General features: G+C 39.4%; 1 protein-coding gene across 3 annotated transcripts in view; it reads right to left on the bottom strand.

Annotated features, from left to right (window-relative positions):
* nrxn2a (neurexin 2a) overlaps positions 1 to 14720 on the bottom strand; it is a 121484-nt gene extending 106764 nt beyond the window's left edge. For 2 of the 3 annotated variants that reach the window (XM_038709035.1, XM_038709034.1), the window contains exon 1: positions 14384 to 14714. The gene's annotated coding sequence lies outside the window, so the exon portion shown is untranslated. Of the gene's footprint in view, positions 1 to 14383 lie in introns of all 3 variants that reach the window. The other variant, XM_038709036.1, reaches the window with a different exon arrangement.
* Between the last annotated feature and the right edge of the window lie 5699 nt (positions 14721 to 20419).

Genomic DNA, 20419 nt, shown 5'->3' on the forward strand with positions numbered 1-20419 from the left:
GCATGGGTTTTTGCAGTTGACTACTCTAGTGGGATCTTGCCCCATGGTCAGTGGCTGGTGTTTCTGCATGAGTTTATAAAATATTAACCATTGTTCTCAAATGAACCATCTTGTCTAATAGTTTAGGGATATTAAGAATTTTAAGGTTTGATACTGAACTTCAATACTTCTGACTGAAATGTGTTCTGTTGATCTATTACTAACTTAGAGTATTTTACTGAAGGAAAGCGCTTGAATAGCTGTTTTTGTTAAAAAAGCAGACATTGTGGAAAAAAGCTTATTCACTTTCTTGCTCAGAGTCAGATGAGAAGATTGATAGCACTCTCAAATCTGTTTGGAAAGTATGAAGCAACAGCCAGCAGCCGGCTAACTTAGCTTGGCACAAAGACCGGGAATGGGGGAACCAGACTTCCTTGAGTCTCCACTGTTTCTGGCACATAATTCCCTGTAAAATGCTCATTTGTCATTTTTTTTCCACTTTGTTTTTTGTGCAGATTAAATACTCTGTGTCAATTAGTGAACTTCAGAGGTGCTGGTGGGCAAATTTTGTTTCCCCTGTACAAAGCCAGGCTAACTATTTTTCTTTATTTCCAGACTTTGTGTTAAGCTAAATTAGCTGGATCCTGGCAATTGCATCACTGGACACACATGAGAGTGGTATCAATCTCTTACTCTTTTGAAAGACAGCTAATAAGCATACTTTTCCTTTAATACTGATGCATTGGGACTGTTGTTAAATAAAATATTTTTGTATTTTGTTAAATAATCCCCAAATGAAAATATTGAAAAATATGCCATTTTAGTATTGGTACTAAACGAAGGTATCATATGACCAGTAATGAAAGATTTCAAATCATACAGAGCTTTAAACATTTGCTTTTAGTTGTGATTTACTCTGCATTTTATTTTCACAGATGATTTGCATTTGTAGAGTGCTTTTCACTTCAACTGCAAGCTTAACAGATATAATCACCGCCCTCATCAACATCTGCATCAGCAGCATCATCACCCCATCAGGCATACAGTCTTCACCAACAGCACAGCCATCATTATCTTCATTTTCATCATCCACTTGATCCTCTTCTTGACCTTTAACTCGTACCTCTGAATCAGCTGTTATCCTGATGATTTATATGTTGCATAATTCACAGAGAGATGTATAACCCTTCCAATATCTGTAGTGCTGAAAATGAGATGTTTGTACCTGCACTCTCTTCACTATACACATATAAACCTTTTTGTCGTCATGGTTGCATTGTTGGTGTGTGTGTGTGTGTGTGTGTGTGTGTGTGTTACTTTTCTTCACAGACTGCAAATTTGTCTTGCTGGGGGAGCTCTTACAGATACCGTGATACAGTGAACAGTGTTTGTACTACACCGGTAGATTTAAAGCTAGAGTAGGCAATTTATGTAAGAAGCATTTTTGTTATACTGTTACTTTCAAAATCTCTTTACATCCCAACAGTAATCAAAAAATCAAATGCACTGACACAAAAAATGAAAAACATCTGTGGCTGTCGCGGGACTGTCATTTAATTTGTTCTGAATGCCTGTGTACCTGTCTACCTGCCTACATGTGCGCACTCTTTCCATGCACTCACTGTGCATGAACATGTGTTTTGAGGGAGTGGCTTTGGAGGGAGGCCTGAAGGGAGGGGTGGGATTTTTCTAGCAGTCTCTTGCTGGTTTCTCCAACATTACCTACCCCAGCTTTAAGTGTAATAGATATAGATATAGATATTGTATGTTGGCTTAAACCGCACTCCAATTTTAGACCAATTTTTAAAGAGGTGGTATTATGCTTTTTGGCTTTTCCCCTGTCCTTTACTGAGTTATCTCTCTTTTTTGTGCATGCAATAGGTTTGCAAAGTGAAAAAGCCCAAAGTCCAGACCAAAGGGAGTTCCCATCTCCCACAGAAAGCTCTGCTCTGAACTGCTCGAAAACAGCTCGTTTGTAGTCCAGCGCTTCACTTCCTTCATGTCACAATGAAAACACGTCATAAAGCTTGCCAAGCAGCTAGTGGGGTCAGGCACGCCCTCACACCAAGCTAATCTGAGTCCACTGCACAGTACCAGCTCGACTCGGCTCAACTCGCCTTTGTTTGGTTTTCCATTGTAGAAATGTTGTACCTGTACCTTTTTTTCGTATCACCTCACCTCCCTCGAGGTTCTAAGCGAGCTGAGGGATACTAAAATGGAACATGAAAACATGACAGATTGCTGATTGGTCAGAGAGAATATTCACTGTTCACTGCATCATCATTGCATGTGCCAGACAGAGGCCAGCAACAGAAAGTTTTATATTTTACAGTTTTCGTATGGAATTTCATCACTAAATCCACTTCTGAGAATTTTTGAGGTGAGAAATCAGCTGTGTAGATTTCGAATATTGACAGTTTTACGAGAAGTGATGGTGGAACAAAAATGTGCAGGAATATTTTCGGAGTTGAGGAGCTCCGCAAGTGGCTGCGGGTGATGCCTGTGCCAACCCGCGGGAGGAGCGTGTGAGGCCAGCCAGCCGCCTGCTCACAGAGCCCTCTGCTCCCGCCGTCACACAGACCGCTGCAGCAACAACGGCAGAGGAAAACACAGCTGGAAGGTTTTCATACCGCTTATCTGTCTTTACATTCTGAGTAATGTTGAAATGTTTTAACTTAAAAAAGAAAGAAAGAAAGCTGTGTGGATCGCTGGTGTGTGTGTTGCATTGAACATTACGTCGCGGCAGTTGTGTGTGGTGTCGCTATGACGACAAGCTACGTACTATCTCTGGCTACTATCTGCAATGGAAAACGAAGCAGGGCCAAGTAGAGTCGAGTCTGTCGATTTGCGCTATGGTAGCATTTTTCGGCAAGGCAGCATAGATCGTCAGAACGGCGGCAACAGTTCAACGTTTAGTCCTAAAAGACGACGCAACTCTGACTCTGTTTGGGCCTGGAAATTCACAATCACAACCTGTAAGTATGCTTTATTGGTTGTGAATTATATTTCAAATAAACACGGCAATGTAACTTCACAGACTGTTCAAGTGCGGAGTTGTTGTAAACGTTGGCTAACACAGCTAAAGTTATAACTATAATGCTAATGTTACATGTGAAAGCTACTGAGCATACGTTCAAATTGTTTGGCCAATTTTTATGTAAAATTGAATTGAAATATGGTGATTTTTGTAGTGGTTTATGGTAAGATGTGGAACAAGGCCGTTGTGTGGTTGTAGACTTCTGAGTAACTTATACCATCTGCTAGGTTACGGTCGCAGTCTGAAGTGGCTTTGATTTGGATCACACTACCTTGTTTCTTACGACCTGCCCTTCTCTGCTTCTGATTGGCTAGTAGTACTTACCTGGGAACTGCACATGTGCAACTCCCAACAAAGATTTTGTACAAGTAAGATGCATCACTCTGTAGCTCAAGAGTGGAGCATGCAACACTTAGGGTGAAAAGAGGAGCTGCAGCAATGTGCAGTATGAGAAAAATATGGTGTTTTTTGAAAATTAAACCATGTAAACCTGTTCTGGTACAACCCTTTATTAAGATTTTGAACCTGGTATAATGAGCATAATACCGCCTCTTTAAGTATGTATCTACTTGCTAGAACATTATGTAGCCATTTAGTGAGTGCTTTTCAACAGAACAGGGGATTCCATTTTCTCAGTGGCACAGGGCATTGAAAGAGCTGACATTTTCACAAACCAGCAGGCCAGGTAATTAGGTGCCTAACTATGTAACACCAGCTACAAGCATAAACATGGTACTGTGCACAATACCCTCATTAAGTAAATGTAAATGTACTGTAGGCGCAGTAAAGGATTAAATGCATGCACATCTGCTTGCTACATAGCTATAACTGTAATACTATTTGAAATGCTTTGCTCAGAGACAAAATTTGGTTGGGTTCCCACAGCAAAAAATGTGATTTAAATAACAAGAAAGCAGGCAGCATCGAGCTTACATATTTGCATGCTGCAAAATTAACCTGCTATAATACCGTTTCAGTCCAATCCAGCAGGATCAGAGCACCGTTATCATACTCAGAGGTGGAGGTCAGTTTTGGCTCAGCTGAGGCACAAAGGCTCCCAAACATCATTAGACTGAGGTGAGACTTGGCCCCTGGAATATCTACTGTCAACATTAAATCTAGTCACTCATACTACAGTGTTTGGAGAAAAAAAAGGGATTACATACAGAACATGATCATCAGTGAACAGAAGTATTTGTCTTAGCTATATTTTTTGAAAAGACTGACATTGTTCGCTTGCCACCCACTCTACTCTGTTTCAGCATATAATGGCATGAGTGATGTGTGTGGACGAGCAAAGGATGGCGTGGAGCGCCATTTAGTCAGACGCTGTCAATTATACACAGTAAGTAGGAATAAGTGGGAAAATCTTTTAGCCTCATAAATGCATTTCATATTCTGATGATATAGTGTACTCTCTTACTGCGTTGATATTTTAGCAAAATGCTTCCTTTCTAAGTGGGTGTTCAGACCAGAATCAGACCTAGGTCAAAGCAAGGGGCTGCATTGGTGGGGGCGTGCTGCTTCAGGTACTAGGTACATATGTATGTGATAGCCAATGCAGTACCTTGCCTGATGGTGATGCTTTGCGGCAAAAGTCAAACCAGGTTGAACTTTCTTCCCGGACGACCCTGGGACACTTCTGTGTTGGTACCCCTGTGGCACTGACTAGCCTATTTCAAATGAATGATAAGGCTATGTTTTTTTCATGCATTGCTAAAGTCAGTCTGAACACGGCCTAATGTTGATGATCATCATCATCTTATACTATTTGTGAAACTTGTATCCTAACGTATCCATTTTTCTTCCCTTATAGTATACACAGAAATTCTGTATCACATTCTGTGGCAACTGATCAGTCAGTCTAGTGAAACTGCTGCAACTAACGATAATTTTCTTTATTGATTAATCTGCTGATTATTTTTTCAATTAATCGATTGTTTTGTCTATAAAAGAAAGAAAACGGTGACAAATGCCATCACAGTATCCTAAATCCAGGGACCTCACCAAATGTCTGTTTTTTCGAGAGGTGGAGATTGCTTGCAACCTCTGACATACACTCACCGGCCACTTTATTAGGTACACCTGTTCAATTGCTTGTTTACACAAATAGCTTACACAATAACATGGCAGCAACTCAAGACAACTTAACAAAAGTTCAAAACGAGCATCAGAATGGGGAAGAAAGGGGATTTAAGTAACTTTGAAAACTGCTGATCTACTGGGATTTTCACACATAACCATCTCTAGGGTTTACAGAGAATGGTCTGAAAAAGAGAAAATATCCATGAATGAAACAAGGTGTACCTAATAAAGTGGTGACTGTATATAGCAATTATACGTCACTTTGGATAAAAGCGTACATGAGTGAATGTAACTGCTTTTCCTGACCAGACTGGAAAAGTCCAATACACAATATTAACTACTGAATAAAACCATGAAAATCTGAGAACCTGCATCTACCAAATCTTTGGCACTCTGTAAATCACCGAAAGTTGAAGCAGAGCAGCCGGAGGCCATCAGAAAGTATTTTCTCCATAAAATATTATCCATTTTCACCAAAATCAGTGAATAAAGATGTTTTTTTGTACTGTAATTAGTGAGGCCTGGCCGCTAAAAGAACACTCTGCTCCATCAGTGTCTTATTGTTTTTACAACCTAATTCTTGTCGGATTTGTTGTTTGGCAAGTGAATGAGTAAATAGAGGTGCTGAAGCAATGGGCAGTATGAGAAAAAGAATGTGTTTTTTTACATTAAAGCATGTAAACATTTTCTAGTAGACAATCAAAATAAAAGTATGAACCTGAAAATGATCAGAATATGTGACCTTTAAATGACTAATTATTTAAGATAATTTAAATTGTTGCCCATTATTTCTCTGTCAATCAACTAATCAAAGAATCAACTGTTGCAGCTTATAATTGCAAAATACTGTATATTGTAAAGGTTAAGATGTTGCAGAGGTTAGCATATGATGCTAAAACAAAAGCTACTTGAAAAAGAAAAGTCAAAATATTTATTGACAGCATTTATTAAGTCAATTAAGACCCGTTTATTTAATTTAAACTGTCAAAACATACACTGATCCAAAAGCAATAAAGAGAAAATACACTCAGGGATTTAACATTTACAGTAAAGATATCTAAGATCAATGATGCCCTTCTGTAACTGTGAAACTTCATAAATCTGCACATCTTTCAGACTGCCTCTTCAAGACTCTGATTATGCAAATACTCCATCATGAAAGCAACTCAAGTGACTTTTACTAAAAATGACAGTTCCTTCCCCCTCAACTCTCAAAGAAGACTTCAATTGCCGCTGAGATTTCGAACACCACTTATCTATTCGTGTTTCTATACATTAGCTCCTCATAAAGACACTTCCTGAAATGTATGCACAAACATTTTAATGGGACAACTACAGGTGCTGGTCATATAATTAGAATATCATCAAAAAGTTGATTTACTTCAGTAATTCCATTCAAAAAATGAAACTTGTATAATGTATACATTCATTCCACACAGACTGATATATTTCATGTTCATTGTTCATTCCTTTTAATGTTGATGATTATAACTGACAATTAATGAAAACCCGAAAGTCAGTATCTCAGAAAATTAGAATATTGTGAAAAGGTTCAATATTGAAGACACCTGGTGCCGCACTCTAATCAGCTAATTAACTCAAAACACCTGCAAAGGCCTTTAAATGGTCTCTCAGTCTAGTTCTGTAGGCTACACAATCATGGGGAAGACTGCTGACTTGACAGCTGTCCAAAAGACGACCATTGACACCTTGCACAAGGAGGGCAAGACAGAAAAGGTCATTGCTAAAGAGGCTGGCTGTTCACAGAGCTCTGTGTCCAAGCACATTAATAGAGAGGCGAAGGGAAGGAAAAGATGTGGTAGAAAAAAGTGTACAAGCAATAGGGATAACTGCAACCTGGAGAGGATTGTGAAACAAAACCCATTCAAAAATGTGGGGGAGATTCACAAAGAGTGGACTGCAGCTGGAGTCAGTGCTTCAAGAACCACCACGCACAGACGTATGCAAGACACGGGTTTCAGCTGTCGCATTCCTTGTGTCAAGCCACTCTTGAACAAGACACAGCGTCAGAAGCGTCTCGCCTGGGCTAAAGACGAAAAGGACTGGACTGCTGCTGAGTGGTCCAAAGTTATGTTCTCTGATGAAAGTAAATTTTGCATTTCCTTTGGAAATCAAGGTCCCAGAGTCTGGAGGAAGAGAGGAGAGGCACAGAATCCACGTTGCTTGAAGTCCAGTGTAAAGTTTCCACAGTCAGTGATGGTTTGGTGTGCCATGTCATCTGCTGGTGTTGGTCCACTGTGTTTTCTGAGGTCCAAGGTCAACGCAGCCGTCTACCAGGAAGTTTTAGAGCACTTCATGCTTCCTGCTGCTAACCGACTTTATGGAGATGCAGATTTCATTTTCCAACAGGACTTGGCACCTGCACACAGTGCCAAAGCTACCAGTACCTGGTTTAAGGACCATGGTATCCCTGTTCTTAACTGGCCAGCAAACTCGCCTGACCTTAACCCTATAGAAAATCTATGGGGTATTTTGAAGAGTAAGATGCGATACGCCACACCCAACAATGCAGAAGAGCTGAAGGCCACTATCAGAACACCTGAGCAGTGCCACAGACTGATCGACTCCATGCCACGCCGCATTGCTGCAGAAATTCAGGCAAAAGGAGCCCCAACTAAGTACTGAGTGCTGTACATGCTCATACTTTTCATGTTCATACTTTTCAGTTGGCCAACATTTCTAAAAATCCTTTTTTTGTATTGGTCTTAAGTAATATTCTAATTTTTGGAGATACTGAATTTGGGATTTTCATTAGTTGTCAGTTTTATTCATCACAATTAAAGGAAATAAACATTTGAAATACATCAGTCTGTGTATATAATGAATACAATATCCAAGTTGGAATTACTGAAATAAATCAACTTTTTGATGATATTCTAATTATATGACCAGCACCTGTAGTCCCTCCTGTGCTTATGTGACATTACATACATCATTCAGCAATGCGTACCCATTTATACAGTATACTACTAATGATGGAAATGTTTGCCCTTGAAATCTCAGTTAATAAGCAGCTATGCTATGACATCCATGATTAGATCATCTAGTGCTGTCACATCTCATACTGAGGAGGATGCCACCAGACAAAATGGAGAGTGGGAGCAAGCAAGCATCCTACTATCTGTTTCCCTTTTCACAGACACACACACACACACACACACACACTCCCACACATCTCCTCTTCAGCAGCTTTGCAACAGAACAGCCTGGGTTAATCTTGGGCAACAGCTTCTTGGCCAGGATCAGAGAGCTCCACTAAGACCCAATGAATGCTGACATTGATACAGCGTGGAGCCTCCTCATACAGGTAGGACACATGAGACAAACGCCTTTATAGATGAAGCAGCCTCGGGCAAGTATAAAATTGATTTTGCAACGCGGTATTAGATGATATTTCCGATGCATACTATAACGAATTAGCATGAATCTGTTCCCCATGAGAGACGCCTGCAGACACAGAGTCAATTGAAATAAATGACTGTCCCAGTGTTTACCACGCCATCCCCCATGCTGCCATCAGTTGGCCATCTATGTGTGACAGCCCCGGTTCAGGCACAACAGAGATCAGCGTGATGGATGGACAGCCAGGCAGCTGATAAAAATCTCTTGATTCACGCCCAGCCTGATAGGCCACTCACTGATCAATTGCATCCACGTAAATCTGTCATCAGCCTTAATGTGACATGATAAGGAAAGAGAAAAGAAAGCTGACAGTGCTGTGCTCCTTTAACCTCAACTCTTACAGTACTCTTACTTTTCAATGGCTGACCAGGTTTTCTGCTCTTATTTTTCCCCCCACACACAAGCTACCTTTCAACTCTCACATGCCTCCCATGCGAGAGTCCTTTGGATATTACCTTGAAAAGATGAATGCCTGTACCGGTGAGAGTAACGTCTGGAATGAAAGAGAAAGATTCATTGAACGATCTGCAACTAAGATAGTGTAAGGCCTCAGCAGCCCCGTCAGAAGTCTCTGGCAACAGATCTGATGCAAGTTCAATCAAAATGTTTCAAATGGCCAAACTGTAGTCTGGATTTTTTTAAGCTGGCGGCTGTTGAGATGATGTAGATAAAGCACATTATCAGTCAGCCAAGATGAATGTTTGACCTTCCTTGTGTCGCCTGTATTTTAGCAGAAGAAACTGGCTTATGCACATGTTTCTTTAAAGATGACACTGATGTGTAAAGGAAGCTAACCATCAGTGCTAGGGCATGGGGCAGCTAAATTTGGGGGGTCTTCAGCTTGCTAAAATACAACTGAACCTTATTCAACAGGGAGCTTTTGACTCAGCTAAAAGCTTCAGTCTGTTTGCTGAAAGCAGTTTTAGGATACACCGGCATCCTATCCTTAGTCCCCAGGTCAAAATGGCAGCATCTTTATCTGCCAGATTGCTCAACCTCTGTGGGCTGGCCCTCATTTAAAGTGGTTAGATTCAAAGATTTCGTCTTGACTTTGTGTTCTCCATTGTTGTTGACCTTTTTAAAAAAAATTCAAATGTTCATTTTCCTACATGTCCTACCAAGGGGTTAATTTCTTTACATTGTCAGCCTACACACTATGTAAAGGATCATTATTAAAAACAAATGAATACATGAAGAATATATTTAAATTAGTAGTGAGTTTAAATAAATTATAATTTTGTTGAAGGGATTTGTTTTTAACATTTTAAACATTTTTCAGTAATAAACATAGTGCAAACTATAACGCTAACTGAAGTGCTATCATGAATAGAGCTCAGTCTGTTGTCAGACTTATGATTTTTCTTCCTGTTGACATTCATAACTAAAACATTATTTAGGGAGCATTTAGGGACTACAAAACTAAATATATAACTTGACAAACCCAAATATCACTATATTCTTCTTCAAATACCTTAATATTGTTGTACATCAATATACAGTAATGGGATGATATTTTAGGAAAGACCAGTTCTTTCACAGTCAATTAAGCTTAATTTGGGCCACTTAACTGTAATTTAGCCTTTGGGAAGAGGAAAACACTCAAAGCATAAAATGATTTTACTGTACAGCATGACTAACAACATCCCAGACAATATGTAGTCCTACATCCCATTGCCCCAGCTCTATTGATATGATACAGTAACTAGAGCATGCAGAGTAGTTGATATTCTTTACCACGTCTAGATTTTCCTCCTTAGATTTTCCCTATCAGCGCTGTGTAGTAGATTTAGGCCTTGTTGTGCTGCCGTCTTCTGAGCACTGTAACTGCATAATGTATATCCTGACAGGGTGATATTGTGTTTTATATCTCTAAGGGCACTGATTATGCTGCCTGGGCACATTTTGGTTAACAGTGCAGTTTCAGCTTCCTTTTCTCATGCTGTCACACAGTAACAACAATGGATGAGCTGAAATACTTACATTTGCAATGTAATGCAACACTTCAGAATGTGCACAAGACACCTGAATGGAGCAGAAAGACAAACCTACTTTCTTTAACTCCTGGGTCACGTATCTTACGTTTAATAGTTTTTACGTTTAGTTTTATCTGCACTCTAAGAACTCATTTTTCTGTATGCTATTTTGGTCGAATTACAACAGAACTGCGCAATATGGGTGATTATGAACACTTACATTACTTCATTTCGGTTTTTCTTTGTTATTACTGGCACAGCAGCCTCTTAATCAAGGCCAGAGGCTAATTTCAGACCATAGGAGGCCATCAGTTACAAAAGCTGTGTCTGCTCTACATGGTGGGACAAAAAACATGCTTCTGCTATACCCAAATGGGCTTTTATTTACAGTAACAATGCCATGATAAGCAGCAGAAAATGCTGCAATATTACTTAAAGAAAAAACCCTGGATGTGCTGCTCATTGAATTATCACGTTCACATGTTTTAGTTTCCCTCATTCTACTTCCTGCACTGTCTTGGTCGACTGAAATAACATTAAGGATATTTAAAGCCAATGTAAAATACGTTGGAAAGGAACACACAAGAAACTTCACAACTTCATTCACTTTTTCATACTGGCTGCATTGTCTCAAGTAAAATTTTGATCTGGCACATGAACATATTTAATGAATTACAGCAGAGCTTTAAAAAAAACATTTTTGTCAGAGCATCTCCCACTATGACAGGCTCCAATGTAGCAACCTTTGCTGAATCGCAAGTAGCACTCTGCTTACAGAAAATTATAGACCATTGCTCATTTCATTCCACCTACTGTACCACCTGTGGTGAAAATACCTACCTACCTCTCTACTGTTGTTTCACAGATATATAACAATATCAATCAAGCTTTCCAAATCAGTTGCCACTGTATATGCAGCTTTTTATGTATTTATTTTTTCAGAAATATCCACATCTGGACTCTAATACTGTTACCTTCTAGCTACTCTTTAAAACAAGTAGCAAAATGACCCAGATTGTTGTAACCTAAACAACATTGTGCTGCTGGTGTCACTACTGTGACTAAAAGACTCCCGGCTATATGCCTCGTATCGTGTGCAGGATTTCAGTTAAGTACTTCATTGTCATTAGAAATAACTCACAAATAATTAAATAACCCAAACTCGCCAAAGGTGTGGAGAGATAAAGATCCCAACAATGACCTTTTTTTTTGTCTTCACCATCCAGGGACACAATCCCTGTTTGGCTGTGCAGCTGGCATGCAACTGAGTCACGCGTCAGCCCTGATTAGAAGCAGCAGTGGTCCGCGGGCCCCATTCCTCTGCCAGAGCCAGGAGTGGAAAAGGCCAGGGCCACCACTTTCAGTCTGTGGATATGACCTTGATGTGGTATGATAGAGAGGAAGCGACACGATTCACAATGCCACACAATATCTGTAACCTTCCACTTCCCCAGTATGCATGCTGAAGCTACTGAGCTGTGACACACACACACATGCACACACACACACCATGTCAACTCTGCCCTGTCGTTATTTCAAGCAGTCTCCTCCTTCATGTCATCCAATCATCCATCTCTCTCTCAGCATATTGGCTGGTGCTTTGTGCGAGATGTCTTTATTCCAAATATTATTTCCTTTTCATACTCAGCAGCTGTCATGCTAATGTAGAACTCACATAAGTGCAGCTTTATGAGATAATGGCTTAAAGAATTTCAGTTATTAAGCTTAATATGAAGTAACATGATGTACCATGCAGCTTAATTCTATTAAGAGCAATAATTGATTTATAATATTATTGTTTAATATTATTACCAGTAGTATTATGTTAATTATTATGTTAGTATGTTAATTTCCACTTTTTTAAATGCTGACTCTTCCCAAACCCTTAATTGGAAGCAGCGATGGAGACAGATGTCCTGTGACTCAGACCATAGCAACACGAGTTTGGTGAAGATGGCACTGAAGGCACCAGAAATACTGAGTGGTGAGTAAAATCTTGGCAACGGCATAGCCTGTGTCAAAATAGAGCTGATCAGAAATAAAAATAAACATGTGACATTGTACTGAGCCGCAGATATAAATGCAGCATGACCGAGGGATAAATAAAATGCAGTATAACAGAAAGAAAACCAAAAGTCCGGACTGTGACACACCCCGCCATTGTATTGCTGCCTAAAAATATCACCATAACAACACTATATGTACCAAAAGTCATCCTCAGCATTGCATAAGTTCATTGTTCATGTTTTGAGCGATTGCAAACCATTACTTCCTTGTTGTCAGTGTGGCTCTCATTCAGGAAGGAAGTGGCTTACTAAAGAATGCAATAGCATTTAAATTAGTCTGTCTGCTCAACCGGCAGGGATTTAAGAGTGCAGCCAAACAGCATGTGGTCATGAGAAAACGTGCGACAGATCTGAGACGCAACACTTGTGTGCTGTCCACAAGTGAGGTGCTGAAAGATAGCGTGCAACAGCAGCCAGGCAGAGGTGGTCACCTAATTCAGGTGAACAGGAAACCTGAGCTAGTAGTGCTATAGCCTGTTCTCTGAATACACAGAATTCAGTTTCCCTCCTCAGAGAACTCAGTAACAAAACGTATCGTGTTACGGTTGGAGTAGGATTTGCAAAGCAAATAGGTTTACAGAAGGTGCAGGAAGGGCAGCAGTATGTGAGATGTGGTGTAGCTCAGAATCGGGGGCACCTCCCCTCTTTTCTTTTGAAGAAAATAATGTAATTATCCTGGGGAATATCAGGATATGGGCACCTTCAATCATTGCCATGTCCAGCATCAGCACAGAAGACAACAAACCCATCCTTAATTAAAAGTATAATATTCAAAAAGCATACATTTTTTCAATCCAAGAGCAACAGACAATTAAAATAACTGTCTCTCTCTGTTTGTCCACTTATAATATGCAGTGTTGTAAATTAGTGTGGAGGATTGAATTTTTAAAATGAAATTTTTTAATTTGAATTGCACCTGCTCCTGTGTGGTGAACCCTGCTGAACTGATGCCACATAATCTGCAGTATGGAGGCAGCAGCTTCCTATGGAGGTGTGGAAACAAGGGCTGCAGGTTTTAAAAAACAATATCTTATCACACAGGTAAGAACCCTTTCCAGCCCTCAACTTCCCCCATGTTAAAGCATAATACAGGTGAAGCTTCCTCTTTTGCTGATGATGTGGCAGCTGCTTGACTCAACTACTGTTTCCCTCCCTGTCTGTCTCTCTCCATCCTATCTTTAAACTGGACCAATCCTTTGCCACAGAACATGAAATCCCTCTCAATAATAAATAGGCTACCTCAAGCATTTCAGAGACAAGGGCCCTGCATGCTGCATAACAAAGACCACCTTAACTTCACTTTTATGTACATGAAAATAAGTACCAAGCCAAGCATGTGGCAAAATCAAACAATAGGTTATGTAGCTCGTTTCTATGTTTGTGCTGGGGCTGCGACCTTTAGTCAAAGGAAAAGCCTCTGCATGTGCTGTAGCCCAACCACAGGACATGTCTTCCGGCACGCAATTAAGCGACCTCATCCGCAACCGTGTTGAATTTAGACACCATACCTCTCCTCCAGCCCTCTCAACTGACTGCGAACACTGATAATAAAGATGGTTGGTTTGAAAGCTGATGATCTCTGGCTACACTGAGTGGAATCTCCAAAAGACACCCCAGCAGAAGTGTCAATAAGTGGCGAGCAGCAGCACAACATCCCCGAATTGGAAATACAAACAATTCGGGCACCACTGACATTGAAAAACACACACATAGGCTACGCCAAGGCTTATCTTGTGGCTCTCTACTGCAGCACGCTTTAAAAGCTAATTACCGCCGTGCCTAAGGTCGTTTCTGTGTAGGAGGTGTGCGGTGTCATTTACCTGTGCATCACCCAGCGATTCGACACATGGAGACAGCAGAAGGGGGTTTGATTATTCCAGCCAGGCACAAAAGAGCGGCGGAGGAAAGGGGGGAAAAAGAAGACAAATCCAAAATTGAGCAGAGATGGATGCGGCAGATGAATGTACGACCTCTGTCTTCAGAAAGGATTCTTATCTTTAGATGCTGCTGTGTCGATGAAGGCAAGCAGGCAGGGAAGCCCGGAGCTCCTCCGTACAGACAAAGATGCTTTCTCTCCTCCGCCGCACCAAGAGCAGCAGCAGCAGCGGCAGCAGCAGCAGAGCCGTCATTCCCCCGACACTTGATGGTAATAGTTTGGTAGGTAGCTTATATGGGTTGAGGGCGCGGTCAGCTGCTGTTGACCAATCCTGCTCCCCATCAAACTAACAGCAGCGTTGCCATGGAGTATTAAACGCCCGTTAACCACAGACTCATAACCTGTGGTAGTAAAGCAGGTGCATTTTTATTTGCCACCCCCAAGTAGGCTATCATATTAGATCTCAACAAAGGAGTGGCATCCTATTTAAATGCTAGTGAGCCTGGCGACCTAAAGCGGAATAACAGGGAGACAGAGGTTCAAGCCCCCATCATCAACCCCACCCTACACTCCTCTTCATGCTGCCGAAGTGTCCTTGAGCAGTGCACTATGCAGGCTTTAGCAGCAGCTGCAGATGCTGTTAAAAAAACGACGACCTCTCCACGCTTTTGAAGACAAATTCATTAATCTTTAATGACTCGTATTGCCCGTTGTGCAGTGAATTGAAATTTCAACCTGTTTCACAAGGTGTCTCTCCGCAGCTTACTCACCTGGTTGCCATCTTTGTTTCATCATGTAGCCTAACACAACAAACCCACATGTCATTCCCTATGGTAGCCTGCCACATTCAGCTGGTCTAATTGAGATTTTTTTTGGGATGAGTTTAATAGAATATTCTCCAAAATAATAACAAAGGAGTTACATGTCTCTAGCTGCCATCATCCCAGCAGCAGGTAGGTACAGTGGCCTAAGTGAATTAATTGTAGCCTAATTGAAATTTCTGCTGTTTGTTGTGGCCCCTAGTTACACAGTGATACAAAAACAGAAACTTTAAGTGCTCCAGCCACCCCTGGGGCTCCCCCATCGCAATAAAAGCAAGGAGGAACTGTAAGTGAAAACATTAATAAAAGTTTTGTATTTTTGGTTGAAATGAAACAAAAAGTAGTGGAGTTAGGATGTAAAAAACAATTAGGACCAGAAAAATTGTGTAAAGGCTGTCCAAAACATCCCCTAACATTTCTTATTACAATTAAACCTTAAATTATTTATGAAGCAAGTGAAATTTTTTTACTGTATCTAGTACATTTCATTCACAAAAAATAGTCACAGGGGTTTATGTAACGCATGCAAGTAAAACATTTAAAACACAAAAGGAAGAATAGAAACAAATTTTAAAAAGATGAAATGACAAGATGTTCTGGATGAAAATGCAGAAATAAATAGGAAAGATTTCAGGATGTAAAGACAGAATGGATAAAAGTCTGGTGCTGAGAACACACAGCTTTTAACCTGGTCATGGCGTGGAATATATGCTTTGGAAGATAGTTCTAGCTTAATAACCAAGGGTTTTTCTATGTTTAGTTTGGACTCAGAACTGTAAAATGACTGGTAGTTGTGGTAAAAGACAGTCAGAGAAACATTTCAAACTTAACAGTGACCGTTGACTCACAAACCCCTAAAAGCCTGTTACGGTGAACCGGTGTGGGTCTAAGCCTTACTTGCAAGGGAGATCAAATCAAAGCAATCTTTAATCTGAGGATGACGTATCAATAATGTATGTTCTGAAATGTTTTTGCCTGCAAAACAATTCAGCCTCATTGTGTAAATGGAGTTTTACGGCTACTAAAAATCAACACTACCAGTGTTTATAATTTAACACTCATGGGAATTTAGTAATGTATGTTCATTCAAATATAATAGAAAATAATGCTTTGTCTTGATTTTTGAATGGCATGTGTTCAAAAACCTGCATAATTTATGTACCAAGTATTGTAATAAACAGTAAATGTGTATTTTCTTATACTGGTATTAAAGACAAAAATCTAAATATTATATAAAAAACAAAAATCTGTAAATCAAGAAATATAAGAAACCAACCCGAAGGCAATTCCTGAAGTGAAAACATGTCCACAAATCACCACAACACATCTGTCTGCCAGTCACATAGCAGAGATGGTGCACTGAAATCCAAACAATGTCCTCATCAGAGGGCTGGTTGTTTCAAACCCTCCTTTGAAGAATAAAGTACATACACATTTTAGAGGTTAAATGTCAATGTATAGTTTGCTGCTGCTACTTAGTAAAGAGGTCGAGTGGTTAAGAATTTCCTGTCCTGTTGTCACCTTATCTTTCCTTCAGCTCCTCTTCTCAGGCATCATGCATTTCGGTATCTGTACAATATTTAGTTGTGACTATTGGCTCTGTAGTGCAGAGTACATTGTTTGACTAAAACGTGTTATGCAGTACATGTTTTGTAGTAGAGGTTTGAGGTCTGTTACCATTTCAAATGTTTTCTCTCTCAGCTAATTGTTAATAGAGTCTAAAAGAGAAATAGAATCAGTTCCACACTTTTGATGCTTAAGCTTCTTCACAGTGTTAAGCTGTAAACAACTTTGTCGTAACTACATTTTAATCATCACACATATAGCATGATGCACGTACAAATGTTGCAAACACACTGAGCAAATAGGTGACATCCTGCACTCTAAAAACTAATTCAGGGGACCTTTAGTCATTACTTAAATATATATATATTGTTGTGAAATAAAAAATCAAGTTCTGAGATACTTTTTACTTGTAATTGTTATTTTATTGAGCTTGGATGACACACAAATTTGCCTATTGATTCAATATACTATCATGACTTATCAGAGTTTAAAATTTTCAGTTAATCAAAAAATAATTGAATTTTAAGTTCTGTTAACATAAAATACAATTTGTTGACGTTTAAACGGCCCACAGTTTCCCTCTCTTGCATGTGCGGGCATGTTCAAGGCAGATGAGTGACCACAGGGCTACAGCTGGACCTCATTGAAGCGTAATTTGTTGAATGGTAAGTAATTTTATGCTTAATTACACATATTTGCATTCGCTCAGGATTCTGTTGGTAATAGCCTAACCGAATATCAAAATCTGGAAGTCCTTACTCTGAAATTTGAGCAGTGTTGATAGTACAGTCTGTGTGCTGAGGTAAAGTTAGCTAGTAGCCTGTCACTGATTGAGTATGCTTAAATTCGGGAGTAATAGGTGGCCAGGCAGCCAGGGAAAACATCTTGGCAAGCTAACTTAATATGGGATTATCCATTAGCCACCGCTCCGGTTAGCACGTAGGCTAGCTACGTTTATAAACTACAAGTAGCTAGACATGATTAGACTATGAGTCAGATGAGAAGAAATACTAAAGATCACTCGCTAACACACAACTTAACTCTTGCAGAGATCAACTTAATTATTAAGTTCATGTTACTTAGAAATGTGTTTTATTGTGGCCAAAAAAAGCTTCTTGACCTAACTTAAAACAATATGTTGGATCAACTTAAATACTTGGATTCATGTTGACAGTTGTTAAGTTCATGTTACTTAGAAATGTGTTTTATTGTGGCCTAAAAGGTAATTCACCATACTCAAAACATTGCTTTGAATTAATGTAATTCTGCCAGCAGTCTTAACTTAAAAATTCTAGTGGAAAACGTTAACATATTTTTTTTTGTTGACCCAATGTTTTATTTTTTAGAGTGTGTGTTAATGTGGATGTATTCAGAAGCACATGTGACTTTGCATGAATTATACTCTTATGTTTTTGTCTCTTATCTTTATGTAAAAGTGAGGCAGTTTCCGTCATTTCTGGCCATCTGTCACCCCATTTTTCGCCACACTAGCAATGTGAACTATGGATGGCTATGTCAGTGAGAGAGTCTTTTGGTCTGTTGGGCTGCCCACCACTTTGGTCCAGACTGAAATGTCTCAACAACTATTGGGTGGCTTAGATTTGCTACACGTATTTATGTTTCCTATAATTACATTGATAACTTTGTTGATCACCTCACTTTTCTCCTTTTGGAGGTCAAAATTTCAACTTCCAAACATTCCTATCAGCCTCTGCCGTATATGGCTTTTAGTGCTAATTAGCAAATGCTAGCATGCTAACATGCTATGCTAAGGTGTTGAACATTAAAAATTCTACCTCCAAAATGTCAGCATGTTAGCATGCTGATGTTTGCATGTAAGCTACACAGAGCTGCATTCATGTAGTTTTAGTTTAATATGAGGCCTTTTGCAGTAGGTGATGTGTTGTTTTTTCAAACAGAACCTGCAAAGTAGAACTAGTGTGTAATAAAACATCAACAAATACAAAGATAATACAAATTGGGCAGAAAAGTGTGCTTTACTTTAATTCACTAAATCACAATCATGTTTATTCACCCAGCTGTTATAATTTTGCCCTTCCCCTTTGTGTAATACAAACTTTTATTGTGAACATCAGTGGTATTTTTGCAGTTGCATGCGTGTTTTAGAGACCTGTCTAAGGCAATTATTGATTTTTGATCTGGTCTAAGGCAGAGTGAAGCTCTGCGACTTCCATGAGGAAATAGAGGTGCCCATCTGTGCAGAGAGATACATCCACAATTGCAATAAAATATCGAGCAACATCTGTATTATGAGAAAACCCTCAGGACTTTTGTAAAGCACTCGTGTTATTGAATGTGCTCTCTGGGATTCAGCACCAAACTGCAAGTTATTCTTTTGATCTGAAGAACACTTGTCCACCAGCTCAAAACATTCCTGTGGCTTGTGCAGTTCCTCTGATACCTTCTGCTGTGTCGTTCAAGCAGTTTGCTCAGTGCAATCAAGCAGTTCATATTCAAAACAAATCAGACAGCATACAGTCAGCAGAAGTTTGGTGTAAGTAAACAAGGTCTGAGAGTACCCTGACTAAAAGCTAAACTGTGTTTTTATAAAATGTTTTGCAGTAGTGTGTAATATGTTTAATGGGCAAACACGGAAAGAATATTGATGAGGAATCTGTAATTTATGTTTGTGTTGGATTTGTAGAGTAGGTGAAATTTGAATGCTAATGTACAACATTTATACTATAACTATAATGTTACTATCTAAAAAAATATGGCATAGTAATCATAAATTATTTTATGTCCGAACCTTTGTTTCCATGTTTGTTGAAAAGTCATAACAGTAATAGAACAGAGTCATCTCATTGCATTGGAAATATATAGTGTGATGTTATGTGATATGACTTCATCAAAGACAAATAAACACAGAAAATCAAAATGCCTTTTTTCACTGAAAACAATTTGACATTTCCCAGTAGGAAAAGCACAATTGCAAATAATAAAAATAAACAGTAGCTGCTTCAATTTCAAGGTCCTAGAATTGTGCATGCTGGCTCACTGTCACACTGTCAGGGTTTACAGAGACACTTGAAAAGAACAGAGCCATTATTAATGTTTTTAATAACACGTGCGTCATTCCTTCTATGACTAGTCAAAATGTCTGCTGTGAAAAGGGCCTATTGAGCAGAACAAAATATGTATTACAAGATTTGAAAATAGTTGAATAAATAAACAATATCAAATAAAATGTGTTAGAACCAGCCCCAGTGTTGTAGCTTATATTTTAAATGTTTTGGTACCGTCTGCTACTGGTGGACTATGTCGGTGATGCACTAATGGCCCTGCACACCCACACAGGTGTTAGCAGATATTCTGGATGATTTTAGTCTCTAGGATGAGTTAAGATAAAAAAAACACAGTATCCTGCACTTCCTATAATGCAATTCAGTAGAGTCTTTCATTACACATCTCCAGTTCTTCAAATTTAAGCTCCTCCAGAGCCACAAAAGAAATTAGACATTTGTTTTCACAGGCTAAGTAGAACTTGTTGTGATGAGAAAACTGAACTTAATGTGTAAAATCGGTTGAGTGCTCACTCCTCATGGGTGCAGTTGCTAGTGCTGTTTGTTCCT

The sequence above is a fragment of the Micropterus salmoides genome, unplaced genomic scaffold (assembly GCF_014851395.1).
Source record: "Micropterus salmoides isolate LMB-PRFRI ecotype aquatic unplaced genomic scaffold, ASM1485139v1 Ms_hic_scaffold_9, whole genome shotgun sequence".
Classification (NCBI taxonomy): domain Eukaryota; kingdom Metazoa; phylum Chordata; class Actinopteri; order Centrarchiformes; family Centrarchidae; genus Micropterus; species Micropterus salmoides.